This window comes from Amblyomma maculatum, chromosome 1, assembly GCF_055883805.1.
Source record: "Amblyomma maculatum isolate TAMU_Amacu chromosome 1, ASM5588380v1, whole genome shotgun sequence".
Taxonomy (NCBI): Eukaryota; Metazoa; Arthropoda; class Arachnida; order Ixodida; family Ixodidae; genus Amblyomma; species Amblyomma maculatum.
This window is the reverse complement of record NC_139344.1, coordinates 305,101,253-305,114,961: the sequence shown is the minus strand read 5'-3', so window position 1 is coordinate 305,114,961 and position 13,709 is coordinate 305,101,253. Positions and strand designations below refer to the sequence as shown.

Here is a 13,709-nt window from a genome sequence, read left to right as displayed (position 1 = left end):
GACTGCTCACTGAATGACGACTCTCCAAAAGAGCTGCCACTCATTCTCGCTCTTTTGAAAGAGCGGTTCAAAAGACAGCCGAAGGCAAGGGGCTGCGAGGGGATGTTTGCGACTCTTGTGAGGAAGGGCAGGAGGCGTGGCCTGCGAGATCACCCGCCCTCGCTTTTCTCTCACGCGGGCGAGAGGGTGATTTCGGAGGCCATGCGGGAGGGCAGTTGCTTTCTCGCATTGCTAATGGATGGCGTCGAAGCTTTACCGAGGAGAAGATTCGGCTCCCAAGGAACCGTTCAGCACAAATTGGATCACTAAACGAGAGAGCCGGCTCACCAAAAGAACTGCTGCTCATGTTTTGTGAGCCGCGGCTCACCCGCTCTTTTGAAAGAGCCGCTCAAAAGATCCGGCTCGCTCCTGAGTTACCCATCTCTACCAACAACTGTGCTCAAATTTTACATTACTTCCATGATATGAATGCAAGGGTGAAATTGCTGCTACATTTTCTCCAATGTGTTTTCCCTGCTCCAAAACTGCTCCAAACCAGCTGCTTTGATTTGCAGCACAGTGGCAGGTAATGACATCGCCTACAAAAAATATGCAGGAAAGGAGGAAAATACTCTCTAACCAGATTCATTGCGCCGGCCCATTGTTGTCAGTACCGAGTGGGCTGTGCATTCTCACGCTTCATGCATAGCAGAGCGGCCTTGCACATCGGTATATTGTCGTTTGAGAGCCTTAATAACCTTTATTAGCGTCCCTTTTAGTGGTAATGTCATCGGGAAAGCAATGTTTTCGTTGACTGCACAAACAATGAAAGAAATTGCAAGATGGTGGCCGAGAACATATGCGGGAAGCATGCAACGACAGTCCGAGTGCGGCTGTGATATGTTTCTGCTTCACCGCCTTCCAGTCCATCCTTCCAGTCCATCCAGCTGACAGAAAAAAAAATCTTTCTTGCGAATCTCTGATTCATACCGTGTTGTTGATACAGTCGAACCCAGATATATCGAACTTGAAGGGGATCGCGAAATAGTTCAATATATCGATAATTCGATATACAAAAATTGGCTTGTGACTGGATTTACGATGCCATAAAACGATACCGTATTTGTCGCGTAACCAACCCACTCGCATAATGAACCCACCCTACACTTTTGCACGGAGAATTTGAAAAAGAAAAAAAGCGGTAAGGCCAGCTTGCTCACGTGCAAGCGATTGAGATATCTCAGCGACGAGCGGCAGCGACAGAGCGAAAAATTTCAAACTTGTTGGAATGGCAGCTCTAAACAAGGTTTCTGTGTTGCCGCGTCAGAAATCGTGAGCGTTTTCGCTTGCATGTCGATGGGGCGCTTCACTCCGTTTCGGTCGTCTCATCCACAGCTCATTTCTTGGCAGCGTGCCAAGATGCTGCGCAGCGATAACGTCGGGGCGCGTTTATCTTTTGATAGCTCCTGCGGTGGCGGGGAGCGAACTTGGCAGAGTGCCCATGATGGCTTGATTGCACGTACAAGCCTGGTTCGATTTATCACGCCACACTTGGGGCGGGCGTCATGATCGCAGCAGCTGACCGCGTGCTTTCGTTGATTCATACATGCAAGGATAAACGACTCCCGGCAAAAAAAAAAAAAGAGAACCTGCCGTTTCTTGAAGGGGGCATGAAACGGCTAGAAAGGTCACTGACAAACGTTTTCAATGCGCAGAACAAATGCTTCCGAGCATTCGTTCAAAGTAAAACTCATTGGAAAAAATCCAGCGATTTGTTATTAATTTTAAAAAACAGCGTTTTTTGAAATTCGCGGGCTGCGCCATTTTTGCGTGGCGGCGAAATTTGGGACTATTCTGCCGTGATTTCCTACGTCACTAGTCCCAGAGTGACAGGCCACGACAGGCTGCCATTGGCTGCAGCCGCGACGCCCTCTACGTCACTGACACACTTCCGGTAGCTGCGAAAGTCGTCTGCTCGAGTGCTGCAATGCATGCGTGAACCCGAGCTTGGCGCTTCAGTTCGCGATGTTAACCGAAAAGGTGGTGGCATCCGACTGAAAGTGCGCGTCGGTGCACTTTCCGATTTAACACCGTACCGATTAAATAGGCAGCATCAACCTTTATGTACCGACCGACGGCGCAGCAACGTACTGTAGTCCCGTCTCGTCTTTGCCGCATCGACCATTTGTGCGGCGTGTTAATAATTAAATGGAACGTGCGTCAAAAAAAAGTGTACCCTCAGCTTCATCGCTAAAATACACAAATTCGCACCGCTTAAGTGCAGCACCCGATGCCGCCAGGCGCGGGTGCTGCAGCCGACGGCACTCCGGTCGTGCGCTGCTCCCTGCTCGTCGATAGGCCTTGTTTCTTTTGCATCGCAGCCACGGCGGACGGCATTTTAGAATCGTCCGCTTCGCTGCGTCTCTAGTGTAGTCGCTCGCGTGCTCCTGTGCACGATTCCTCCGTGTAGCTTCGGAGAACAGTGACAACCTGCGCTGCCGAACTGCATGTGGCGAGCTGCTTTGCTCATGTTTTGCACTGTTGTTTCTGGATCGGTCGATGCGTACACATGAGATAAAACACGCGTGCACGTTACGCACTGGCACTTCCTAAACTATGTGCGTCCGACTGAAAGTGCGCGTCGGTGCAGCAGTGCGAAAAGAGCACGCAGGTCCGATTCAACACCGTACTGATTAAAAAGGCAGCATCAACCTTCGTGTAAATGAAACGTGCGTCAAAAAAGGTCTGTCCTCAGCTTCATCGCGAAAGTACACACATTCGCACCGCTTATGTGCAGCACCGGATGTCGCCAGGTTACCGCAGAGATGCCGTCCGCGGGCGCTGCGACCGACGGCACTCCGATCGTGCGCTGCTCCCTGGTCGTCGCTAGGCCTTATTTGCGTCGAAGCCACGGCGGACGGCGTTTTGGAATCACCCGCTTCGCTGCGTCTCTAGCGTAGCCGTTTGCATGCTCATGTGCGCGATTCTTGCGTGTCGGTGCGAAAATCAGTGACAACCTGCGCTGCCGAACTGAATGTGCCGAGCTGCTTTGCTGATGTTTTGCGCCGTCGATTCTGGCTCGGACGATAAACACGCGTGCACGTTGCGCATTGGCACTTCCTAAACGATGTGCGAAAGGACGTCAAAAAAAAAAAAACAAAAAAAAACACTACACTATCCTTTTTGTTAATCTCAATATTAAGATTCGCGGACGAATAATTCGTACTCACCTGTCATCCGATATCCAAACTCTGTAGCGATCATCAGTCCGTGCTCTCGTCGGTGATACGTACGCGTATACATTCCATTCGTTATGCACAAGAGATGCCTCTCGCCGACCATAATGAAAGCAGCTCCGGACTAAAATTGACGACGACATATGTTTGTACGCGGGCAACTCGCACGCTCGATCGTCTGCCAGCATCCATGCAGAGTCGATGCTATCGCGTCAACTCCGCGAGGGGTCACCGGCCGCCGTTGGTCAAACCGCAGAAGACGGTACCAAAGAGAGTGACCCATCAGCGCGAGAGAAGAAAGCGGTCTTGTAGAAAGCCGTGCTCGGCAGGAGTGCACGCTAATTTGCGCTGAATGGGACAGGGATATGAAGGAAAGTGCTCCCTCCGCGGCGGCCACCGGTATGTGTGGACTCCCACCTGCAGGTATGCGCTCGCGAACGACCCGAGTCGTTCGGGCTGCTGTCGCACACAATTCCGAGAGGTCAAGAAACTGAAGACACCGGCGGCCGAGGAAGACAGCAGACAAGGTTGAAAACTATGCAAACGCAGACAGGACGGGAAAGGCAGAGACCGTGAATGCATGGGCGACGCTCTTGGGAAAACAGGCGCGACGACCGGAAGTCTGAGAACCGAGCGTCACCCGATGACGCTTCGTGGGCGGGGCTAGCGGGGCGGAGTTCCCGAGCTGTTTTCTTCGTTTTTTTTCTGGTGTCTCGGAGTGTTGAGTTGAGGGGAGCGAGGAGGAGCGCCATTTTTAATTGCCGATATCTCTGGTGTTAATGAAGCTAGCTAAAAAATTCTTGCGGTGAATTGACCTGTGAGGGAGTACCTATCTCTCGACCGATTTGCTTTGCCCCGTTTTAGGCATTGCATGACCCCTTTAACGTCCGAACAGCACAACGATAAGAAAGGATGACTCACAAAAAAAAAAAAGAAAAAAGCTGCCGCTGCTTCCGCAGGCCATAGCTACGTCAGCCGCCGCGTGCAGAGGGTTCGCAACACGCTGGAGAAAGCGTCCGACGTCTGTCTGAAAACGGGCTGAGCTGGCTTGGCGCATGCGTAGCGCGTGCTGAAGGAGAGAGATAGCTCGGCAAAAGAATGGGCACACCCACGCACATGGCTTGCAAACGTCATGTGTTGGCGTGCGGAAAACGATAACTGCAGATGCGCGCGCCTTTGGGGAATGGGCGCAGCGCTGCCGAGACCAGCCGTCGCCGAATTGTCCCCTCTCATTCCTTCCGCACGTGGCTTGAAAACGGTACGCGGCAAACTGCCAAGGGTGATGCGATCGTCTTTGGGGAAGGCACGCTTTCCAGTGCGTGGTGCGGAGTTCGATATATCGAACGACCGGTGAAATTAAGTTCGATATATGACGCGGCTTTCCTATACTTTTGAATGGGATTTTCAAGGGGATATTTCATGAGTTCGATATAACCAAAATTCGATATATCTGGGTTCGATATAACCGGGTTCGACTAATTGCAATACAAACAAGTTTCTTAACACAGCCAGCTGCCGCTGGTGCGGCGCGCGGCTCATCGTTTGCACGCTGGCTCCGCTGCTAAGGCATCACCAAAATTTACATCTTTCTTTTACTGATACATGGGATCGGCAGTAAGCCAGTTCCACGAGAGACCATTTACTCTAGCGCTGAGCAATTACAAAGCGCCGTCGGATATGTTTTCAATGCGAAACAATTTAGGCCTAGCCACGAGTAGCACTTGGCATGAGTGCCGTCGTCTGCCGCATCAGCATTTTGGCGTCGCTTTCATAAGCGCTGTGGTATTTGCTGCGAATTTGTCGTCTTCGCTCATGGTGCAGCTGAGAGTGCACGTTTGTTGACGTTTTGGTCAACATCGTGTAAAAGATGCTGCTACGATGGGACGGGGATATGATGCTGCTGCGCCGCCGGTTGTACACCACGGCTGCATAAAAATGTCGACGGATGGTACTTTAGACACTACTTTTTTTATGTGCTGTTCTTGAACCGTGGTTTAACTTGAAGTATACATTGTTGAAGCAGGACCGCTTGATCGTAGCTTTTCGCACTCGGTCACCGGCGCACCACAGACACGCACGCATTCACCAAGCTCGGTACGCGATGGCAGGGATGCCTTTAATGCGAAATGAAAGCAGCGCAACATCGAATAAAAATATGCACTGTCGAGAGGAAATACATGACATGAAATCGGTCACACTTCACGTTAAATCAATGTGGCGATGTTTGGAAAGCATTTTTTGTAGTATCTGTATTCCGTGCTCGGTAGCTGCCGCGCTCGATAGCTGTTTTTTTGCGTGTACAGTTACCATTGGGGGAGGGGGTATAAAATATAATTGAAAATACATGTATTGTGAAAAATACAACAGATACATCCTCACAGTTAACGCTGACGAGCTCGGCCTACTGCTGTTTCCAACAGCTGCCGCCATGGCAAGCGGATGGTATACGGTTTGTTGGTGCGCTGAAACAAAATAGCACCATGGTGTCTGATAGCTTTCACAAGCACTTCGAAAAAGCACTTTTATACTGCCGCATCGCAGCATCAACACACACAGCGCAGCCCAAGATGGCGTCAAAAGGAGCAGGAGCGGACTTTCCCAGTTTGACTCATACGGGTGCGCCACCATCAAACTAAGATGGCTGCGCCCAGGCATCAAAACTAAAATCGACTGGGCCGCTGCAGTCGAAATGATGGCAGCACACAGGTGGCAGAGTTATAAAGCAACTTGCACTTAGCTTAATACATAAAAAATTTTCAGAAACTAGAGAAGTGTAGCCATAATAAATGCTTGCAAGCGAACTTAAACCAAGCCACAAGGGATTGGAGGGAATTGTGCAGAAATGTTCTGTGTGCATGCTAGTCTTTTAAATCACTGGTGGAGAGAGAAAGTGAGAGCAGGGAAGGTTAGGAAACTTGTCCGGCTACAAAGAACTGCATGAGTTGTTCTATTGCTTCTGCTATGAAAACAGGCTGGTTTTTCACCGTAAGGAATTTCTGTCAATAACAGGCGTGTCAAACCTACGTCAGTGAAAAGCATACCTCAAGCATTGATGTGCTGAAGGTGCCGATCACTAGAAACCTTCTCAAGGGTGCTGGGTACAGGGCCTATCGCCAGCATATTGAAATTGAGGGAGCTCCAGCATTGCTCAGGCACAAACATCAGGAGGTGGAAGGGAGTGAAGCAAAGAAGCCTTCAGTGCCCTATGATCAAAAACGATATAACAAGAACGAAAGTGTGCTCTCCAAGCTCTTGGGACCATCGAAATGGTAGTCTCCATATTTTAATCTATCAAGTCAAAATAGGCAAAGGCTTTTAAGTCAGGCTTCAAGTTATCAATTGTAGAATCAAGTGTTTTGTTTGGTGCTATTCTGTTCCAAATTGTTGCTCGAGGTACCTGTGCTTCTTTAAACATATGCACATGTTTTGAGAATAAGATTAACTAATAAGCTTAACTAGGAGAATAATTGGGATGGAGTGCATTTGGCAAGCACTCGCAGATTATGACTAGCAGCTTACCGGTATTGCTCAAGAGGAAAGTATACAACAGTTGCATCTTACCTGTACTCACCTATGGGGCTGAAACGTGGAGGCTAACCAAGAGGGTTCTACTTAAGTTGAGGACAACTCAGAGGGCTATGGAACGAAAAATGGTAGGGGCAACATTAAGAGATAGGAAGAGTGCAGAGTGGGTCAGAACAGTAACTTGAGTTGACATTTTAGTCCACATCATGAAGAAATGGGCATGGGCAGGACATGTAGTGCGAAGAGAGGATAACCGATGGTCGCTTAGGGTAACAAACTGGATTCTAAGGGAAGGAAAGCGTAGCAGGGGCAGCAGAAAGTTAGATGGGCGGATGAGGTTCAGTTCACAGGGGTCAAGTGGTTACAGCAAGCACAGGACTGGGTTAATTGGAATAATATGGAAGAGGCCTTCACCCTGCAGTGGGGGTATAGTCTGGCTGATGATGATGATGGTATGTTTTGGCTGTTTGTCTTGTGAGAGATGTCCAGCAAAGCATTGATTGTTGAATAGAAAGGAATTAAGTGATGCTTTTTGTATGTCAGGAATAGAGAATTGAAATTATTGAATGCATTAGAAACATGCTTCAAAACATAAATAAAATGCTCCAAAATGCTGCTCTAAAATGGCTTCATTACTACTCCTGCTTGAAAATACTCGAGCCTGCTTCCACCCCTGCGCATGTCGAGAGGCAGGCCCAGTTATTGTTTTTGGTTTTTGAAATCCCTATATTTTATATTTGGTTTGGCATACGATTAGACTTGTGATAATTTTGGAGGTAATGAAATCACCTGTAACCATTAGACTTTTTGCTACACTCATCTAATAAGTGATAGAAATTCACAGACCTATCTTTTAGGGGTAAGGCATTATTCTAGGAAAACTCAGAACTGCAAAAAGTGTGGAAAGTGACTTAAAAAATTATTTTTTGATATTCTTGTGCTAAAGTTTTCCAAGTATTATTATTATATAAAACTTAAAATAGTAGTATTGCAGTAGGAGTAGATAGCAGCATCTATGTGGTGTCCTGCTACGTGCTCTCTCACCTGTACTTCCTGATCAAATTTTTGAGCAGTGAAAAGGGGTGTAACAGTGATGTTCTCTCTCTTTCTGTGGTTGCTCTGTATACAGTCACAGCAGTGCATATCCTGGGCATTGTATTTTGCCATTTGAAAAGAGGTGGCCATCTGCAAACCAACCGCATGTTTGCATTGCGCTTGATCATAGAATGGGTGTGGAAGATTCGTAATGGAAAGCAGCCAAAGTAAAAACCCACAGAGAGAAATTTGGGGATTGTAAAACAGAAACGTGGCTCGCTTAAAGCATTTATAGAGCTTTAATGGTCTTTGTTACTTGGTAACTTTGTCAGATATATTTTTGTATGGAATCTTCTTGGCCCATATATACAGTCGACGACTGATTTTTCGGACACCCAATTTTTCGGACATGCTTGGTTATTTGGACTTTTTCCCGGCCCCAGGACATACCTTATAAAGTCAACGTATTACGTGGCGCAAAATTTCGGACACTCTAGGGAGGGCTATTCGATTTTTCGGACATTCCAAGCGTCAGCCGGGCCAACTGCCACACATTTTGAGCGATGTCGCCGCCATCTTGTTTGTTTACTTTTTCCTTCGATAACCTCGAAACCGGGGCCGGCCTTGCTTGCCGCTCTTCAGCTAAACTGACGCTGGATCGAGGCTATATTATTTGCCTAGCGGCTTCCGCTTCCACAACAACGTTGCTGCTCGCTGCCGGAGTGCTTTTTTCTTATTCTTTTAGCTTGATCGCTCCAACTGCCTGTTCCTCTGTGTGTTTGCCGTACGTTTCACTTGCGTTGCCGAGCATAGCGAGTAGGCCTAGCCGTGGTCGTGCTGATACGAGGACTACGTTCTGTCACTACTGTGACTCGCATTTAATTGAATCTGCTTCAGTTCTTCAAGAAGCTGTTTCCGGATTTTATGAGGAGCTTTTTTTTTTTCCGTGCAATGCGGCAGCGAGAAGGCACTCAACAGAGTCGGTGTTGTGATCCAGTGGTTGATGGTCGTGGTGTGCCGCGACAGTGGGAAAACCTTCGATTTGCTTGGAGCACTTAGTATACTCGCCGATGCGTGGAAGTTGGTGGCACCCACAACGTTGCGCAATTGCTTCCGCCACGCGGGATTTGTGCTGAATGACGAGTCGGCTGCCTTGGACGAGAAGAGCGTCGTCGAGCAGCTGTCAGCCAGTGAGCAGCTCATTGATGACCTTTGCACTACAGGTGTTGAAATTCCATCAACCGTCTCGTTTTCAGAGTTCACGGATGTGGACCACGAGTTGGAACTGTGCACCGTCCTCACAGATGCTGAAATTATTCACCAAGTGCTTGCGGAGTCTCAGAGCGATGACGACGATGACTCACCTGTAGCAGCGCAGCTGACGCAAGCTGAGCTGATGCAAGCGACCGCAACCTTTTCGTCGGCTTACGGCGACACCACAACTCTCACCGAAATTCAGGCGGACCTGTTAGCACGCACCACGCAGACAAGCATTCATGACTTTTTCCGTCCTCAAAGTCAGTAATAGGCAATAAATTGAGCTTTTTTGGTGCACATTTGTTTTTTCGGGCTGCCTGAATTTTTGGACATTTTCGCGGTCCATTGAGAGTCCGAAAAATCAGTCGTCGACTGTACTACAGAGCATGGCTGGGGAGGCCTGTTTAAGCTGCCTGATGGCACTACTGCTAGTTGTTTATATAGAGTTTACTTCGTAGCGTTGAGTAGGAATTGATTGCTCTTTGTCATATGATGCATCGTGCGTATGATATTTTATCTCATGTTTTTGTGAAGCATTATGTGGGTGGTGTGATTCATTGATACTCTTGCCGACCGCTCCTGTACTTACCTAGATAGCACGAGGGGTGGCATGTTCTAACCCTCTTCCAGTTCCAACCCTCTTCCAGTAACATCAGGCGTACCCCAAGGTTCTGTATTAGCTCCCCTCCTATTCTTAATCTATATAAACGACTTGCCCTCAAACCTGGTTTGCAATGTTCGTCTGTTTGCAGATGACTGCGTTATTTACCGCACAATTTCCAACACCTCTGACCAATCACAGCTCCAAAACGACATTAACGCAATACATGCCTGGTGCGATGACTGGCTAATGTCGCTTAATCCTAATAAATGTAAACTCGTATCTTTTCACCGCCGGCGTAACCCCCACATTTTCACTTATTCGGTTGCTAACACTCCACTAGAATCTGTATGCTCATACAAGTACTTAGGCGTCACCTTGTGCTAGGATCTCTCCTGGCGCTCACATGTAACGAACATCGTCGCATCAACTAACCGATCATTGGGTTTTTTGAAACGCCATTTACGGCACGCCCCTCAAAGTATTAAACTTCTCGCCTACCAATCGCTCATCCGACCCAAACTAGAATACGCGTCTGCTATCTGGAGCCCGCAACAAGCATATCTCATCAGTTCACTAGAATCTGCCCAAAATCGCGCCACGAGGTTCATTCATTCTTCCTATTCGTATGACATCAGTGTATCGTCACTTAAACGGCAATCAGGTTTATCAACTCTTGCCCATCGTCGTCGCATTGCTTCTCTTAATCTGTTCCATGAGTTTTTTTACAGCTCCCTCGGCCAACCACCCTACATCACACCGCCAGCTCGCATATCACATCGCACCGGCCATCCACTACCGTATTTACTTGCATAATGATCGCACTTTTTTTTTTTTAAATACTGACGCAAATTTCGAGGTGCGATCATTACGCGGGGTAAATTTTCTACAAAAATTTTTGAGCACCGAAAACGCAAACAAGTTGCAGGTCAGACGTCTTAGAACATTTTTTTTCGTCAGTACTCTAATCAAAGTCTGAATCCTCGCCATCCTCGCTTTCACTGCTGCACGACTCATCGGAAACGGCAGTGTCGTCGCTGGGAGCATCTTCACAATCCCACAGGAAGTCATCTTCCGTTCCATCCAAAGCGTTAGATATGCCTGTCTTCTTAAAACTCTTAGCCACTCTTAGCGCCAGACGTCTTCACGAGGACGCTCCGAGCACCCTTCTCGTTCACAGTTGTATTCCGGGGCATGCCGAACATCAGTGGAGTTTGATCGGCGTTTCCAATTTGCGACATGAGGTAACCACATTTTTCGCGAAGCCTAGTGACGAAGTGATGGAAGTCTATCACTTTGCTTTCATACGCGGCTGGGAGCCGCTGGCACAACGACGTCCGCCGCCTCAGGGAAAGTCCATTCCGTCGCATAAAGCGAGTCGTCCAACCGGAGCTAGCGCGGAAATCCTTTGCAGCGATTCCCAGCTTCCTGGCAGTTGTGCGCGCCTGCGTCTGTATCATTTCTAATGACACTGCACAACCATCCTTGCGCAGGTCCCTCACATATTCTAGGACCGCCTCCTCAACACGAGGGAACTTGCCCGTTTTGGGTCCACGGAAAGCCCGCCGTGTCTTGTTCGTAGCCATCAGCTTCTCGCGCTGCTTCTTCCAATAGCGTATCCTCATTTCGTCCACGCCGAAATGCCTACCAGCAGCGCGGTTGCCATGCTCCAGTGCATAGTCGACAGCCTTGAGCTTGAATGCGGCGGTGTAACTGGCATACCGCCCCATGGTGAAATGGCGTAAACTCGCACAAAAACACAAAGCACGCTACGACGCTGCCGAATTGCAAAATGGCGAACGCCGCAAAGCATGGAATCATGGGAACTCCAACGTTACTAGACTAGGTTGGGAACTCGTCGGAATGCATTCGCTGCGGGATGACTGCAGATCAACCACCAGGCGGCTCCATGTTCGGGGTGCGATCATTACGCGGGGAATTTAAAAAATGGAATTTTGACCTCAAAATTCAGGGGTGCGATCATTACGCGAGTGCGATCATTATGTGAGTAAATACGGTAGTAGTTTCATGCCAGTGCGCCCGCACCGTAACTTTTTCTTCATCATTCTTTCTTCGCACTGCAAAAGACTGGAATGGCCTTCCCCACGATGTTGATGCCATCACCTGCCCATCAAGTTTTGTAAACAGTTTAAATATGCACTTCATAAATATCATGTAGGCAATCATATTCAATCTTTTGTACTCCCACACCTTATGTAATACCCCCAATGTGGGGTCTTTAAGGTAATAAAGTGAAGTTCGTCACCTGCGCACTCTATATCTAGGAACGGTGGCTAATTTTATTTGTTTGAAACCATGATTTTGAAGCTAAAAATAAATGGTGTTCAGTGGGGCCAAAGTTAAAAAACTAAATTATGTCAAGGTTTAACTGCATGCTTTCTCTAGTCCATGCAGAAGCACTTAACGCAGTGCTGATGCGTTGTTTACTTTCCTTTAAGGAACTAGAGACACTAAATTAGTTAACATTTTGTATTCATCTGATGTGTCAAGGATCACCACATGGTATTTGCCTAATTCATGGTTGTATTGAATAGCTTCCTTGACGCTTTTTTGGTTACATCATCTAACGATGACTGTGACATATAGTAGATGTTTATTTCACATGAGGCACACAAAAACTCAATGTAATCGGTGATCTGTGATGTTAATTCACTGCAAAATGTAACGCAGGCTGCTTCAAGAGTTGGAAGGACAAGTACTATATCAGAGGTTATATTGCTATTTTTCTCATATCTCACATGACCTAATCCCAAATTTGTCATGACAGCCATTGTTTGGTTAATAAAACCGAAACTCAAACAGCATAAAGAAAAATTAAAGTATAAATTATTTAGTCTTAAGTGGATATCATGGGGGATCAGTGTATAGCGAAATATCATTCATACGATCTTATACCCCCGTCATACTACAGCAAAATTTCGGTGATACGAATCCGGTTGATACGAATTCGCGAAATTCCCCAGCCGGAGTGCATTGTGTGCATTCCAGGCAGATTGCACATCGCCGGCATCGCGATCGTTTTCCACGCCGCAAAAAGTTTGCAGCGGCGCGCGGCCGTGAGTAGTAGTTGGCGGCACACGCGGCTGCGGGCACGCACGGGCCGCACATCGTAGACTTCGCGACCGCTAGTCGCGCTATATGCATCGCGAGCAGTCTGTGGTGCCGCGCGGCTAGCACGTCGCCATCTCTTGTCGTGCTGTATGCGCCACGGGAAGGTCGCGGAGGCACGCGCCCTGCGCGTCGCCGACGTCTCAATTGCCTGTCGCGCTTTGTGCGACATGAGTGGCGAGCTATGATCGCGGGACCGTAATAAACCTCCTCGGACGTAAGCAGATCTGCGCGACTGCCTTTCCTATGCTTCTGCATACTTAATTTCGTTCGTTTTTGTGATACGAATTTTCGGATGATACCAACTTTTTCACGACCCCGTGAAATTCGTATCACCGAGGTTCTACTGTGCAAAGTTTAATGTTATTTGAATTGAATGACATTAGCAGCTAATGTCACAGGGTGTGCACAGGTCCTTGAAAACCTTGAAAACCCTTGAATTTGAAAATTTCGTTTTCAAGGCCCTTGAAAATCCTGGACGTTTTGCTGCTCCTTGAAAATCCTTGAATTCCTAGCGTACTGCATGCAAATAGCTATTAATCAGAAACCAAAATGCGGTTAATATATTTGTATTTTCAATGTCGTGTTTCAGTGTCTGCATTTCAGGCGTAAAAAATCAGTTTGCTAATATAGCCAATGTTGCACAATGGTTAGCGACATTGGAGCCACTCTCTCTGAAGCCAACTTGAGCTGATTCAAATCAATCTGATTTTGGCGCTTTATTATGGTTGTTGACGGCAAATTTCTTTTTACTTCGGTTCGGCACCCGACGATGCGGCTGAAGCATCCGACTGCAAAGCAAATGCCCGGGAAATGCAAATTTCAAGGTGCGTGGCTTCACAACGACGCTTACAAAGACTGGATTGCACCAGATACGACGAGTGAGCACCGCGCAAGATGCAAGCCTTGCAGCAAGAGCTGGTGACGAACGCAGAGATTCTGTGCAC

At 47.8% G+C, this 13,709-nt stretch overlaps 1 protein-coding gene across 9 annotated transcripts in view; it reads left to right on the top strand.

Moving 5' to 3' along the window:
- Positions 1-13,709, top strand: part of LOC146206983 (uncharacterized) — a 229,459-nt gene that overhangs the window by 186,300 nt on the left and 29,450 nt on the right. The window contains exon 14 of one of the 9 annotated variants that reach the window (XR_014704413.1): positions 9,032-10,446. The exons of the other annotated variants lie outside the window; for them this stretch is intronic. The gene's annotated coding sequence lies outside the window, so the exon portion shown is untranslated. Of the gene's footprint in view, positions 1-9,031; positions 10,447-13,709 lie in introns of those variants that run through there. 9 annotated transcript variants of the gene reach the window in all.